Below are 16,189 nucleotides of genomic sequence, written 5' to 3'. Positions count from 1 at the left end.
TCATAAAATGGTGCTGCCCTGGGTTGCCGTCCATGTGGGATCTGCACATTCTCCCGGTGTCTGTGTGGGTCTCACCCCCACAACCCAAAGATGTGCAGGCTAGGTGGATTGGCCATACTAAATTGCCCCTGAAATAGAAAATTGGGTACTCTAAATTATTATTTTTTAAATGGATGAGAGGATGGAGGCATCTAGTTTCCAGAGTGCTGATTTGAACTGAGTTGGAGGAGAGGAGTTGAATTCCTTCATTCTAGTGCTGCGGAGGCTGTCCAGAACTTTGTTGCATTTTACTGAATAAAAAGGGATGTGCACAAATACTGCACAGCTACAGATCTGCCAAATGAAATTCGGGTCTGATCAACCTTGCTGCTCACCTGGTGCACAGCGGGTGAAATGACTGCTCGTGTGCTGTCGATCTTCTGTTCGGCTAGGATTGGAGAGATGCAGACACTTTGGCTGAGAGGGCTAGAGGAGACAAAACCAGGGCAGGATTTTAACACCAGCACAGGAATTTTTAATTTGTCATTTTGTCACGGTAGTTCAATGAGCATTGGGTGATGGGACTTGGTGTGAGTTAGGGAAACATCAAGCAGAGTGTTGGATGAATTAAGTTGAGGATGAAAGATGGGAGGGAGGCCACCAGGAGAGCCTTGGGACTGGCCAAGTCTGAGGGTGACAAATACTGTGCTCTTTATGAACCGAGAATGCAATTCTGAGTGTGAATAACATTAGATAACACTTCCTCAGCATCACCCCCTCGCTCCATTTGCAAATCAGGGTCCACTACCTTTTTGGCTTAACTCATGTATTGCACATTGCTCTTCGAATGAAGACATTTGGCTTTTGACTTGTTGTGCATGGCTGAGCTGATCTCTGAAACAGTGCCTCCGATTGGATGTTTGTGTCTTGCTGCCCTGTGAGGGGCAGTGTTTCAACATGTTCAGTTCCTCCGTGAGAAGCAGCTAGTTTAAAAGACACTCTTGTCAGCAAGTAACCTTGAGCATTATAGTGAAGTCTGTATGAGTGGGACCTTAACTGACCTTGTTTAATGCCCTCTGACTGATGTCTGATCAATAGTCAGAAGTAACAGAATTTTAAACCAATATTGAAGATGAGCCCTTTTGTTGAGTTATTATTGATGTGTTCCAGCTGCTAGATTCTGTGGATCACCTAGAATCTGGGTCGTCCATGGCCACCGGCTCTAGGTTGCTCCATGGCTATTCAACTGGGGAATACTTTTTAAAATAAATTTCCTTTGAGTACCCAATTTTTTTTTTTCCCAATAAAGGGCAATTTAGCATGGCCCATCCACCTAACCTGTACATCTTTTGGGTTGTGGGGGTGAAATCCACGCAGACACGGGGAGAACGTGCAAACTCCACACGGACAGTGGGCCGGGATCGCACCTGGGACCTCGGCGGCGTGAGGCAGCAGTGCTAACCACTGCATCACCATGCTGCCCTAACTGTGGAATATTCTTAAGGAATCAAACCTGACCGTACCTGATTCTGAGCACTTGATTTCTTGAATATCTTTCATTTTTATGTGGCATTTGTGCTGAGTAAGGAGATTTTAAAAACTTGCAGTTAAAGCTCTTTCCCCCCCCCCCCCCCCCCCCCCCCCTCCTCCTTGATGGCCAGTTACAGAACCAAGACTGGTCAAAATGAGAATACTTTGAAAAATCATCCAAGTAGCTGAACTTTGAATTCATCCGATCAAGTCTGATGTAAAAACAATTTGTGATCTAATCTGGAAACCGTCCTGCGGCTCCGTTAGGTTCACTCTCGGCTTGTCAGAGCTCAGATTCCACGGAGTACAGACTCCTGGCTGCCACTGCAGTACTAATGGAGGTGCTCTCTTTCTCGTATGATGGCCTTTCAAGCAGACATCCCTAAATCCTGCCTTAAAACATATTTTTTAAAAAGGGAATTTCTTAGCAGCACTCCTCCCTCGACCAAAAGAAAAGCAAGAACTGCGAACACTCCGCAGGTCAGACACAATCGATGCCTTTGTATTTTCAACAAACTCTGCAGCGTTCATGCATGAACCTTTTTCCTGTCGGTTTGTGGGGTCTTGCTTGTAAACATGTTCCTGTATTGACTCCCAAATCACTTCACTGACTGTAAAAGTACTTGGAACAGCCAAGGTTGTGAAAGATTTATTGCTGGTTGGTGTACTCGACATAAAAGCCAACGGGCAGCATGGTGGCACAGTGGTTAGTACTGGGACTACGGCGCCGAGGACCCGGGTTTGATCCCGGCTCTGGGTCACTGTCCGTGGGGAGAATGTGCAAACTCCACGTGTCTGCGTGGGCTTTGCCCCCACAACCCAAAGATGTGCCGGGTAGGTGGATTGGCCATGCTAAATTGGGGAAAAAATAATTTGGTACTCTACTACTATTTATTTATAAATTTAGACAGAGCTAGACAAGGGAGAAGAGTTTCCTGCTACCCTTTTCCACCTGCATGATTCCGAGCAAGAAGGCTTCAATCTGCTGTTTGTTCGACCATTTGTGGTGCCCGGGATGAGGCAGTGGAGGGAAATGTCTGCTTCGGATCACTGATACCCAGGGGATTGGAATGAAGGGACAGCAATTGGGTTCTGTTAAAATACTCCCTACAATTAAATAGCTCTGTTTCTGTGCTCGCTGTGGCACACCACTTGCATGAACGGTGAAGGAGAAAAATCTGTTCTGACGTTATATCTCAATACTCCAGGAGAGGGCAGCATCATCGCAGACACAAACACCCCCTCTGCCTGAAATGAGCCACATTCTCAATTGAACCCAACATGTCAGTGGGTGGGATCAAACCCTCCCAACACTGTTCACCCAGTCTCGTCCAGCTCTACAATGCTCAAACAGTAACATGCGCCAGATCAATTAATTTACAGGAGATTATTTTTATTGGTGATGAAGGAGGTATTGAGGGTCAGAGGGCAATTGTGGCTATGTGGACTTGGACTGTAGAACAGCGAATAATATTGTTTGAGTGATGGTAAAAGAGGCTGAAGACACTCTGGAGCACTGTCCTGTTCCTTTTGTTCTGATGGAGTTGTGTCCAATTCTGGGCAATGCTGTTTCGGAAGGACGTCTGGCCTTTTGAGGGGGTGGAGCAGGTTTTCTGATGGTGGGGATTAAGGGTTGCAGTGATGGAGTGGAGAAACTGTATTGCGCTCCTTGTGATCCGAGAAGATTTGATAGAGGTGCTCAAAATCTTGAATTGTTTTGAGGGAGCAAATGAGGTGAAACTTTCCAGTATCAGCAAGTCAGTAACCAGAGAATACACCTCCGATAATGAACAAAACATCATGGTAGCACGAGACAACCTATGATCTGGAAGGGCATTGCAAGAGGCTGGTTCAATAGCATCTTCAAGGAACTGGATAAATAATTTGAAGTGGAAACATTTACAGGGCTTGGGGAAAGGGGGCAACCTGGTCTCCCACAGAACCAAAGGAACTGTGGGTAACAGAAAAACATACCAGGAAAATAGGCCATTCGGCCCATTGAGCCTGCACCGCCATTCATTATGATCACAGCTGATCATTCAATTCCCTTCAGCCCAGGAGCTATAGCTAATTCCTTCTTGAAATTACACAACTTTTTGGCCTCAACCCTAGTGAATTCCACAGATTCACCACTCTCTCTGGGTGAAGAACTTTCTCCTCACCTCAGTCCTAAAACTTATGACCCCTAGTTCTGGACTCCCCCCACCATTAGGAATTCTTTCTGTATCTACCCGTCTAATTCTCTTCGAGGTTTATAAGTTTCTTTGAAATCCCCCTTCATTCGGGAAGCACGGTGGCACAGTGCTTAGCACTGCTGCCTCACGGTGCCAAGGACCCGGGTTCAAACCCAGCCCCAGGTCACTGTCCATGTGGAGTTTGCACATTCTCCTAGTGTCTGCGTGGGTCTCACCCCCACAACCCAAAGCTGTGCAGGGTAGGTAGATTGGCCACGCTAAATTGCCCCTTTATTGGAAAGGATTAATTGGGTATACTAAATTCATTAAAAAAAAAAAAAAGACATCCAATTACTATAATACTAACTAACTCGGTCGCTCCTCAGTCCTGCCACCCCAGGAATCAGCCTGGTCCTTCGCTGCATTCCCTCCATAGCAAGAACATCCTTCCTCAGATAAGGACACCAAAACTGCCCACAATACTCCAGGTGTGGCCTCCCCAATGCCCTATACAATTGCAGTAAAACATCCCGATTCCTGTACTCAAATCCTCTCGCTCTGAAGGCCAACATCCCATTTGCCTTCTTTACTGCCTGCTGTACCTGCGCGCTTACTTTCAGCGACTGATGCACGAGGACACAAGGTCTCGCTGAGTATCCATCTCTCTCAATTTGCACCCATTCAAATAAAAGCTGCATTCTTAACCTCACATTTATCCACATTATACTGCATCTGCCATGCATGTTCCCACTCACTCAGCCTATCCAAATCCAGAAGGATCTCTGCATCCTCCTCACAGCTCACCCTGCCACCCAACTTTATATCATCTGCAAATTTGGAGACAATACATTTAGTTCCTGATGCGCAATCAATTACTCTCGAGACAAGGTGAGTCATAACTAATAGGCTTTAATCTGCTAGAACTGTACCCAGTAGCTTTGATACAGAAAGTGAAGGCTGCTGGGGCGGCATCGATTCTTATACTCCGCCTCTCAGGGCGGAGCTATGTACTTCAGCCAATGGTAGACTCCTGGGTCTAACCAATGGTCATCCACCTCTCAGGTACCGCAATACCTGGTATTACCACAGTTCCCTCATCCAAATCATTAATATATAATTAGAGTCCTAGCACAGAACCCTGCGTTACCCCACTAGTCACTGCCTGCCAATCAGAAAAAGAGCCATTCATTTTTTGCTTCCTGTCTGCTAACCAGCTTTTTATCCATCTCGAGGCACTACCTACAATCCCATGTTTCTTAACTTTACACAGTGGTGGGCAGCACGGTGGTGCAGTGGGTTAGCACTGCTGCCTCACGGCGCCGAGGTCCCAGGTTCGATCCCGGCCCTGGGTCACTGTCTGTGTGGAGTTTGCACATTCTCCCCGTGTCTGCGTGGGTTTCCCCCCCACAACACAAAAATATGCAGGGTAGGTGAATTGGCCGCGCTAAATTGCCCCTTAATTGGAAAAAATGAATTGGGTACTCTAAATTTATTTTTTAAACTTTACACAGTAATCTGCTCTGTGAGACCTTGTCAAAAGCCTTCTGCAATTCTAAATAAACCACATCCAGCAGGTCTCCCTGATCACCTCTATTAGTTGCAACTCCAAAGAATTAAAGACTCCACAACTGACCGTGGTCCATTGCAATTTCTCTCACTCCAGCCCAGGTAGTGATCAGTTCTTGAAGGTCCTCTTTGTACTTCACCAGGTGGTCTTTGGCTGGCCCGTTATCTTTTTCCATCTGTTGCTGTGCATTCCACTGCCACTCTGGGCCTGTACATCTGGGAGGTGAAACATGTCTCCCACTGGTCTCCATTGTCTCTCTCCGTTTCCGGCACATTCCTCTGACCAGTTTATTGCAACATAATCCAAGAGCCATAGAGCTATTACAGCACGGCAAGAGGCTCTTTAGCCCACAATGTTGATACCAACCATCGAGCACTTATCTACACTCATCCCATCTCCTAGCACATGGTCTGTCGCTTTGTCTGCTGTGACGTATCATGGAAATGCTTCTTAAATGTTGAGGATTCCTACCTCTACCATCCTTCCAGGCAATAGAATTCCAGATTCCAATCACCCTCTGGGTTAAAAATCCTTTCCTCACATCCCTCCAAACCTCCTGCCCCTTATCTTTGTCCCCCCCCCCCCCTCCCCCTCCCCCTCCCCGCCCCGCGGTTATTGAGGCCTCTGCTACACTCCATCAATGCCCCTCATGTACACCTCGATCAGGTTTCCCCCTCAGCCTTCTCTGCTGCAAGGAAAAAAATACAAACCCTGTCTGCCTCTCTTGACAGCCGAAATACTCCATCCCGGTGAATCTTCTCCTCTGCACCCGCTCCAGTGCAATCACACCCTTCCTATCATGTGGCAACTGGAGCTGCTGACAGTACTCCAGCTGGGGCCTAACCGCCTTGTACAGCTCCAACATGACCTCCTTGCTCATATATTCTCTGCCTAAGGTAATAAAAGCAAGTATCCCATATGCCTTCTTAACCACCTTATCCACCTGTCCTGCTGTCTTTGGGGATCTAAGGACATGCACCCCAAAGCTCCTCTGTACTTCCTAGTGTCCTACTGTTCATTGTGTATTGCCTTTCCTCTTTCGTCACCCCTCCCAACGTGCATTACCTCACTTTTTAGGGTTAAATTCCATTTGCCACTGTTCTGCGCATCTATAAACATCCTATAATCGAAGGCTTTCCTCTTCACTATTTACCAATTTGTGACATCTGCAAACTTATTGATCATACCTCCTTCATTATCAGTGTCCAGATCATTATCATTCATGTACAAACAACAAGGGACCCAGCACCGATCCCTCAGAACACACTAAGCAGCTTCCAGTTAACCTTCAACCATTACCTTGTGCCTACTGCCACTTAGCCAATTTTGGATCCAATTTGACAAATTGCCCTAGATCCCATGGACTCTTCCCTCCTTGACCAGTCTCCCATGAGTCACCTCATAGTAAAATTCAATCAAATTTGTAAGACACGATCTCCCTTTGACAAAGCCATGCTGACTACCCTTGATTAATCCTTGCCTCTCCAAGTGGAGGTTAATTTTGCCCCTCAGAATGTTTTCCAGTCCTTTCCCTACAACTGTCCGACTCACTGGCCTATAATTGCCTGTTACCTTTTGAATAATGGCACCACCGTAGCTGTCCTCCAGTCATCTGGCACCTCACCTGTGGTCAGAGGAGATTTGAATATTGTCAGAGCCTCTGCAATCTCTTCCCTTGCCTCCCACAGAAACCGCAGATACATCTCATCTGGTCCTGGGGAAATATCCACTAAAACTGCTAATATCTCCTCCCTTTCCATGTAAATTTGTTCAAGTGCATCGCAGTCCCCTCCCTGATTTCTATCCCCACGCCGTCCTTCTCCATAGTGAACACACATACAAAGTACTCATTTAAAACGTGACTATTATTTTACATCTCTCGGATCTGTCCACATATCCGCCCTTCTATCCGTCCCTGACTGGGGGCCTCTTGCAATGTGGTTGCCCCCTTATTCTTCCCAAGTTCTCCCCATATGGCCTCATTTGAGGAACATTTTAAGATCTCATCCCTTCCTTCCTGCAGTAATTGACTCCTTAACCAATACTGCAACACCACCTCGTTTACACTCTCTCCCACCTCGCCTGAAGATTCCATACCCTGGAATATCGAGCTGCTCATCCTGACTCCCCCTCAGTCATGTCTCTGATAGCAGTAATACCATCCCATGTGGTGTTCAACACCCTAATCTCACCTGCCTTACTCACCCAACTCCGTACATTACATAACTGTCATCCAGACTTGCCATACTGCTTCTTTGTACCTTAACCTGTCTTTGTTCTGATGGGTGATGCTTCCTTTCCGTGTGATGCCTGGTATCTTAAATAGGTGGAACAGGTTGGTACTAGCCTAGAATTTTAGTCAGAGCTTCATGGCCATTTTGATGGTGTCACGTGCCCAGACCCCCTGGAGCCCTGGAAGAGCCTTTCTGCCTTGTCAATATCTATGTGGAAATCAATCTGTACATCACCCAACCTGCAGATGTTGCTCTCTCGCTGGGGAAAGTTGTCAACATTCTCTTGCATTGCATGATGGTGGGGGAGGACTTGGATGCTGTCCAGCTATCACTGTCTTGGTAGATTCACCTGAGGAAGGAGCAGTGCTCCGAAAGCTAGTCATTTGAAACAAACCTGTTGGACTTTAACCTGGTGTTGTAAGACTTCTTACTTGGTAGATAATGCAGACACCAGCCTTGCTCCAGACAGGTTGTCATGCTATGGGAGTCTGCGTGATTCTTCGGCCAGAAAGGTGGTATTTTGTGCAAAGTCCAGGTCCCTGAACTGATGTTGTTGCCAGATAGGATGCCAAAGTCTGCACCTACCATGTCCCTCATGATTAATTATTAACAAATACCAAAAGGAATGGGCCCATTGAATCGTTCAGCAAAGGCACGTCTGCCAAGTGGCTTCTTTCTGTGCTTTTTCACTCTGAATTTAATTCCATATAGTCCAGTGTCAAATTGCATTTTATAATTGGATATTTCGCTACAATGGAAAGAAAATTGAGCGGTCATACTTCATCCTTCTCGTTCCCAATTTTGTCAAATATCGATTTGCTTTCAAATGTTGAAAACACACATTGATGGGGCAGCCTGGTGGCACAGTGGTTAGCACCGCTGCCTCACAGCGCCAGGAACCCGGTTTAATCCCGGCCTCGGGTCACTGTCTGTGTGGAGTCTGCACGTTCTCCCCGTGTGTGCATGGGTTTCCTCCGGGTGCTCCGGTTTCCTCCCACAGTCCAAAGATGTGCAGGTTAGGTGGGTTGGCCATGCTAAATTGCCTCCGAATGTCCAAAGGTGAGGTGGGGTGATGGGGATTGGGTTGGGGCACGGGCATAGGTGGGGTGGTCTTTCAGAGGGTGGGCGCAGACTGGATGGGCCAAATGGCCTTCTGCACTGTCGGGCACCTCAGCTCATTCTGTTCCAGATTGAAGGCCGTTTGAACAGGCACTGCAAGGGAGTGGGTGTCATTTGATGATCTACTTTGTTTTTCTATTTCTTGGCTGACCTTTGCGAACATCTTCCACAATGAGTGTCTCTGGGGGAGGGGGATCTGGAGAGAAGGGCAAATTGATGACTTATCTGAAGGAAGGGGGGAAAAAATATAATGTGACTTATTAAATAATGTAAATCGCTGGCTTTGAAAGCAGACCAAGGCAGGCCAGCAGCACGGTTCAATTCCCGTACCAGCCTTCCCGAACAGGCGCCGGAATGTGGCGACTAGGGGCTTTTCACAGTAACTTCATTTGAAGCCTACTTGTGACAATAAGCGGTTTTCATTTCATTTTTCATTTCCCTGCCTCAGCACTTCATGGCTCAGCAAAGCACTTTCTGAATTAAACGCGAGAGCTGGTTTGTGCACAGTGTGATCCCAGTAATGGGATCCAGCCCGATGATCTGTTTTAGTGATGTCTGTGGAGCCAGGACATGGGGAACTCTGCCCTTCCTCCACACAGTACGATGATACCTTTTACATCCACTCAGGGTAGATGGGGGGCTCGGTTTAACATCTTGTCTGAAAATAGGCTTCACTTTTTAAAAAAATTCCAATTAAGGGGCAATTTCACGTGGCCAATCTACGCTGCACATCTTTGGGTTATGGGGTGAGACCCGTACAGGCATGGCCTGTCACTTAACTGAATGGAATGTGTCTCTGTTAACAACTAAATCTGCAGGACAGCACGGTGGCACAGTGGTTAGCACTGCTGCATCACGGCGCCGATGTCCCAGGTTCAATCCCGGCTCTGGGTCACTGTCCGTGTGGAGGTTGCACATTCTCCCCGTGTCTGAGTGGGTCTCACCCCCACAGCCCAAAGATTTTAAAAAATAAATAAATTTAGAGTACCCAATTCATTTTTTTTCTAATTAAGGGGCAATTTAGCGTGACCAATCCACTGACCTGGCACATCTTTGGGCTGTGGGGGTGAGACCCACGCAGACACGGGGAGAATGTGCAAACTCCACACGGACAGTGACCCAGAGCTAGGATTGAACCTGGGACCTCAGCGCCGTGAGGCAGCAGTGCTAACCACTGTGCCACCGTGCTGCCCACTGCACAACCCAAAGATGTGTAGGGTAGGTGGATTGGCCACGCTAAACTGCCCCTTAATTGGGGGGGCGGGGAAATTGAGCATTCTAAATTTATAAAAAAACACTAAATCTCCACGGAGGCAAGGATGTTTTAGGCTGTGTGCATTGGGATAGAGGGAGTCTCGGGGTAAGTGGAGACTTAAGTGACACTCCATCTCGAGTGGAGTAACTCCACCTGCAGGGAGGTTGTGGGTGGGGGAGATAGCGAGGCTTTGTTTGGATAATGCAGGCCTGATGACAGAGGGCTCTGCGGGAGAGCAACAGGCATGTCCCAGCAGGATTCCAGCTCTCAAACCACAGAACAGATTTCTCCATCGGGAATGTGTAACAAACCAGCAGGATTTAAGTTCAAATGTGTGTGAGATTGTCATCCACTAACGAGATCCTAGTTGGAGGGGGATTGGGCTCGGAGAAAAATAGAGCTTTTAAAACTGTAAAGGAGACACCTGAGAGGCAGTGTTGTCTGGGGATACAATATCTATCTGGCTCGGCTCCTCTCTATTCCTCACCGCCAACTCAACCCCGAATAATACAGGCGAACAGTTGTATGGTGCCTCCATCAAAGTTTTATCAATCAAAATTTGATAGACTGAGCCATGAGATATTGGGGCAGGTGACCAAAACTTGCTGAAAGTTGTAGGTTTTGCAGACACAAAGGGATGGCGAGGTTTAGGGAGGAAGGGGATTCCACAACATGGAGACCACACAGCTGAAGACATTTGGCCACCAATCGCAGAGGCGATTCAAACCGGGAAGGTGCAAGGGACCGGAATTTGACAAGTGCAGTAGGCGAGGGTTCTCAGACGGGAGGAGGTGATCGAGGAAGGGAGGAGTGAGGCCATTAGGATTTGAAAAAAGTGTTTGTTTCGAAATTGAGGCATTTGTGGGAAAGCTCTGCACTGTTGCCACTGCTGTCTGTGATGGTGTAACTCCCAGTGTTGGCATCTTGTGATTCCTTCGATCAGTGTGCGTATTGCAGCACAGGAGTACAACCATGTTACCTGATCCCTTAAAGGGTTAACCGCTCACTCCTTTAACTCCTCTTCCGACCCCCTCCCTCCCTCTAAACTCCTGAAATGTCCGCCTCCTGTGTATTCCTGTGAGTGGAACAAAAGGCTCTTGCAGGTAGGTGTCAATGCCCTGGGATTTTTTTTTTGTGTTGTGTGTGGCCGGTACATTTGGCAGGAATTAGTGTGTGAGGTTCGAGCAACACCTCACATAATTACCACCATTTGGTCAGCCTGGTCTTTGATTTTCCAGGGCCTGCTCAGATTAGCTTTGCTTGGCGATTGGAGTCTTGCTGTTATTTCCCTTTAATATACCATCTGTATGTTTCCACTATGTATCAGCTCCACAGACATTTTTCCAGAATTATCTTTCCCCTCCCTGCCCCCACTGCGCAAGAATGTTCATCCGTGGGAGTATCGTGTAGTACAAAGGTTGCTAAATCTCTTTTATCTTTGGCTACCTTCACAACCAGCAGTTGCTTGCACGAGGGACCGGTGCAGGTGTGGGCAGTGGGAGCCTGCTGGGCCATTCTTCCCCAAATCCCACTTCATTTGTTTGTGGTCGGGCGAGGCTGATCCGCTCATCCCACCTCCACCCCCTCACGCTGTCTTTCTCTTTCTCTCTCTCTCTTTCTCTTTTACCCATGCACCCCCACCCTAATAACTTTCCCTCTCACTTCTCAATCTGGGTCAGATTCAACTGAGGAATTCTACTGCAGTGAGTTAAAGCTGCCAATCCTCCGATGGCAGGAAACCATGCAGAATCAGAGTGCGGGTGTGACATCCCAGCCATGTCGGTGACTCAATCTCACAGATAAGGGAGCAGCGACACGAGAGAGTGGCAGAGCTCAGGGCCCAAGAAGTCACCTCACGATCAATTGGGGGAGAGCAGTGAAGGCTAGCCATGCCAAGAATGTATACAACCCATTCACACATTATAAAACAGTAGGCACCACCCCCCCACCAATGGTGGAATGATGAAAATTCTGAATTCATCAGAGGTCCAAATTGGGTGAGAGCAAATATCTTGGGGTTGCTGTGGCTGGGGGAGGTCACAGAGATGGGGAGTGACAGGGCCTTGGATGGATTTCGAGGTGAACAAACACTGACGTACAATCGACCAGCCCCTCATTTATTCACTCCGCAATTCATATTGCAATGTTTAACAACCAAATCCCAGTGCCGTGTGGTGATGATTCATTGAGACCCCTGGAAAACAGCAACTTTTTATCAGAGAATTAAAGACACTCGCAGTAAATGGCAGATTGTCACTCATTAATCAATACTCAAATGACATTGTCCCTTTTTAAAAATAAATTTAGTGTACCCAATTCACTTTTTTGCCAATTAAGGGGCAATTTAGCGTGGCCAATCCACCTAACCTGCACATGAAATGAAATGAAAATCGCTTATTGTCACAAGTAAGCTTCAAATGAAGTTACTGTGAAAAGCCCCTAGTCGCCACATTCTGGCGCCTGTTCATGGAGGCTGTTACGGGAATTGAACCGTGCTGCTGGCCTGCCTTGGTCTGCTTTCAAAGCCAGCGGTTTAGCCCTGTGCTAAACCAGCCCAGCATCTTTGGGTTGTGGGGGCGAACCCCACACAGACACGGGGAGAATGTACAAACTCCACTCGGACAGTGACCCAGAGCCGGGATCGAACCCGGGACCTCGGCGCCGTGAGGCAGCAGGGCTAACCCACTGTGCCACCGTGCTGCCCACAACACTGTCCCTTAATGAGCTTAGCTGAAATAATCGATGGGAATTGAAACAGTCCAGGTTCTGGAACACACTATTTCACACAACAAAGGCTTTGCAGATTCACCCCTTAGCATTTGAACCAAGATCAGGGAATGATCAACAGGATGTCAACATGATATAAAATAAGATCGACAGAAGCTGATGCAATATATTGACGGGGGAATTTTTCTTCTCTCTTCTCCTGACCCCGCCCCCCCTCCCCCCCCCCCCCCCTCCCCCCCCTCCCCCACATCCCACCACTTCTCTATGATTCATTTCTTTCTCTGACTTTCCTTTTCCCTTTGTAACTGAGATGGATGACAGCTGAAGAAGCAAACTCTCTTATTTATTTTTAAACCCAGAGAAGAACGCAAAAGCAAGGGAGTGATGTTGAATTTGCACAAGACTTTGGTCACAGTTACAGGATTGCACAACACCATTATGAAGAGAAGTCGCTCAGAATCAGTAAAGGGGAGACTCCTCAAACAGCAGGACCTAGCCATCTCTCAGAAAGTTAGGAAGGGTCGAATAGAAGTTTCACCATTTTTGGAGAATGGCAATAGTTTCAATTGGTTGATGCTGGCAGATCTTGGAGCAGTAATTGAGCCAATGTTGTAACAGAAATAAGATTATCCATTTTGGTCAGAAAAATGGAAAAGGAATTTATTATCTAGATAGGGGGGGGGGGGGGGAAGTGTTGATGTGTGAGGAGAGATTAAACAGTTTGGGTTTATACTCGCTGGAGTTTAGAAGGATGAGAGGGGATCTGATCGAGGTGTATAAAATACTAAAAGGGATTGATAAAGTAAACAGACTAAATGTTCCCCCTTGTGGGGCAATCTAGAATGACAGGTCACAAATGTAGGTTGAAGGGAGGCATGTGGCGCAATGGTTAGCACTGGGACTACAGCACTGAGGACCCGGGTTCGAATCCCGGCCCTGGGTCACTGTCCGTGTGGAGCTTGCACATTCTACCCGTGTCTGCATGGGTTTCACCCCACAACACAAAGATGTCCCCGAACATGCGCCGGAGTGTGGAGACTAGGGGCTTTTCACAGTAACTTCATTGAAGCCCACTTGCGACAATAAGCGATTTTCATTTCATTTTCATTTCATGTCCATGCTAAATTGCCCCTTAATTGGAAAAAAAATGATAATAATTGTGGAGTCTGAATTTATTTAAAAAAACAAATGTAGGTTGAGAGGCGGCAGATTTAGTACTGAGATGAGGAAGAACTACTCGCAAAGGATGGTGAGTTTGTGGAAGTCGCTGCACCACAGTGCGGTGGAGTCTGAATCATTAAATGGTTTCAAGTAGGAGATAGATATATTTCTGATTTGAAAAAGGGGTTAAAGGGATTTGGGGAGGTGGATTTGAGACCAGGAAGAGATCAGCCAGGATCTGACTGAATGGCGGCTCGAACAGCTGAATTGCCCACTTCTCCTAATTCCCATGTTCTTAACCTTTGGTGCAGAGGGACCTGGGTGTCCTAGTGCATGAATCGCAGAAAGTTAGTCTGCGGGTGCAGCAGGTAATAAGGAAGGGAGATGGAATTTTGCCCTTTCTAGCTAAAGGAACAGAGTATAAAAGTAGAGAAGTGTTGCTGCAACTGTACAAGGCATTGGTGAGACCACCCCGGGAGTATTGTGCACAGTTTTGGTCCCCTTATTTGAGGAGGGATGTAGTTGTTTTGGAGGCAGTTCAGAGGAGGTTCACTAGATTGATTCCAGAGATGAAGAGAGATTGAGCAGTTCAGGCCGATACTCTCTGGAGTTTAGAAGAATGAGGGGAGATCAAATCGAGGGATATAAGATAATAAAAGGTATGGATAAAGTAGACTTGGAGCAGATGCTTCCTCTTGTGGGACATTCCAGAACGAGCGGTCAGAGTTTTAGGATAAGGGGGAGCAGGTCTAAAACAGAGATGAGCAGAAACTGCTTCTCCCAAAGGGCGGTGAATCTGGGGAATTCGCTACCCCGGAGTGCAGTGCATGCTGGGACAGTGAGTAAATTTCAGGAGGAGTTAAACAGATTTTTAATCGGTAATGGGGTGAAGGGTTATGGAGAACGGGCAGGACGGTGCAGTTGAGGCCGGGATGGGATATTATTGAATGGTGGAGTAGGCCCGAGCGGCTGAAGTGCCCATTCCTGCTCCTCGTTCTTATGTTCTGATGTTAGCCAAAGTTCTGGAAAAACTGAGCAAGTGTGGCAGCATCTGTGGAGAGAAAAATGAGTTAACGTTTTGAGTCCAATCTGATTCTTCTTCAGAGCTCACCTGAAGAGCTACCTTGGACTTGCCGTTTAACTCTCTTTCTTCTCCACAGGGGCTGCCAGGTCAGCTGGCGTTTTCCAGCATTTCCAATTTTTTTATTTTGGATATTCCCCGTCCACAGGATTTTGCATTTATATGAGTACCACATACAGACAGCCTTTTTCTCAAACTTCCAAATCCCAACATTCAAACAATACGGACCCCAGAATGAAAAATACCAGTCCAAATAGAGGATGTTGGAGAAATCCGGCTGCTTCAAGTAGACCACCATCATACCGGTGCCAAAGAAGAACCAGGCAACGTGCCTCAATGACTACCGACCAGTGGCCCTGACTTCAGTCGTAATGAAGTGCTTCGAGAGGTTAGTCATGAAACACATCACCTCTATACTACCAGAACACCTTGATCCACTGCAATTCGCAGACCGCCGCAACCGGTCCACAGCAGACGCCATTTCCCTGGCCCTACACTCATCCCTGGAGCATCTCGACAACAAGGACTCCTACATCAGACTCCTATTTATTGACTCCAGCTCTGTCTTCAATACCATAATTCAGCCAAGTTCAAATCAAAACTCCAAAACCTTGGACTTGGCTCCCCACTCTACAACTGGATCCTCGACTTTCTGACCCACAGACCTCAATCAGTAAGAATAAACAACAACACCTCCTCCACAATAGTCCTCAATACCAGGGCCCCGCAAGGCTGCGTACTTAGCCCCCTACTCTACTCCCTGTACACACACGACTGCGCGGCAAAATTTGGTTCCAACTCCATCTAAAAGTTTGCTAACGATACGACCATAGTGGGCCGGATCTCGAAAAACAACGAGTCAGAATACAGGAGGGAGATAGAGAACCTAGTGGAGTGGTGTAGCGACAACAATCTCTCCCTCAATGCCAGCAAAACTAAAGAGCTGGTCATTGACTTCAGGAAGCAAAGCATTGTACACACCCCCAGAATCAACGGGGCCGAGGTGGAGATGGTTGGCAGTTTCAAATTCCTAGGGGTGCACATCTCCAAAAATCTGTCCTGGTCCACCCACATCGACGCTACCACCAAGAAAGCACAACAGCGCCTATACTTCCTCAGGAAACTAAAGAAATTTGGCATGTCCACATTAACTCTTACCAACGTTTACAGATGCACCATAGAAAGCATCCTATCGGGCTGCATCACAGCCTGGTATGGCAACTGCTCGGCCCAGGACCGCAAGAAACTTCAGAGAGTCGTGAACACCGCCCAGTACATCACACAAACCTGCCTCCCATCCATTGACTCCATCTACACCTCCCGCTGCCTGGGGAAAGCGGCAGCATAATCAAAGACCCTTCT

This window comes from Scyliorhinus torazame, chromosome 20 (genome assembly GCF_047496885.1).
Source record: "Scyliorhinus torazame isolate Kashiwa2021f chromosome 20, sScyTor2.1, whole genome shotgun sequence".
NCBI lineage: Eukaryota > Metazoa > Chordata > Chondrichthyes > Carcharhiniformes > Scyliorhinidae > Scyliorhinus > Scyliorhinus torazame.
The sequence above is the reverse complement of the archived record's forward strand: the minus strand, read 5'-3'. Positions refer to the sequence as shown.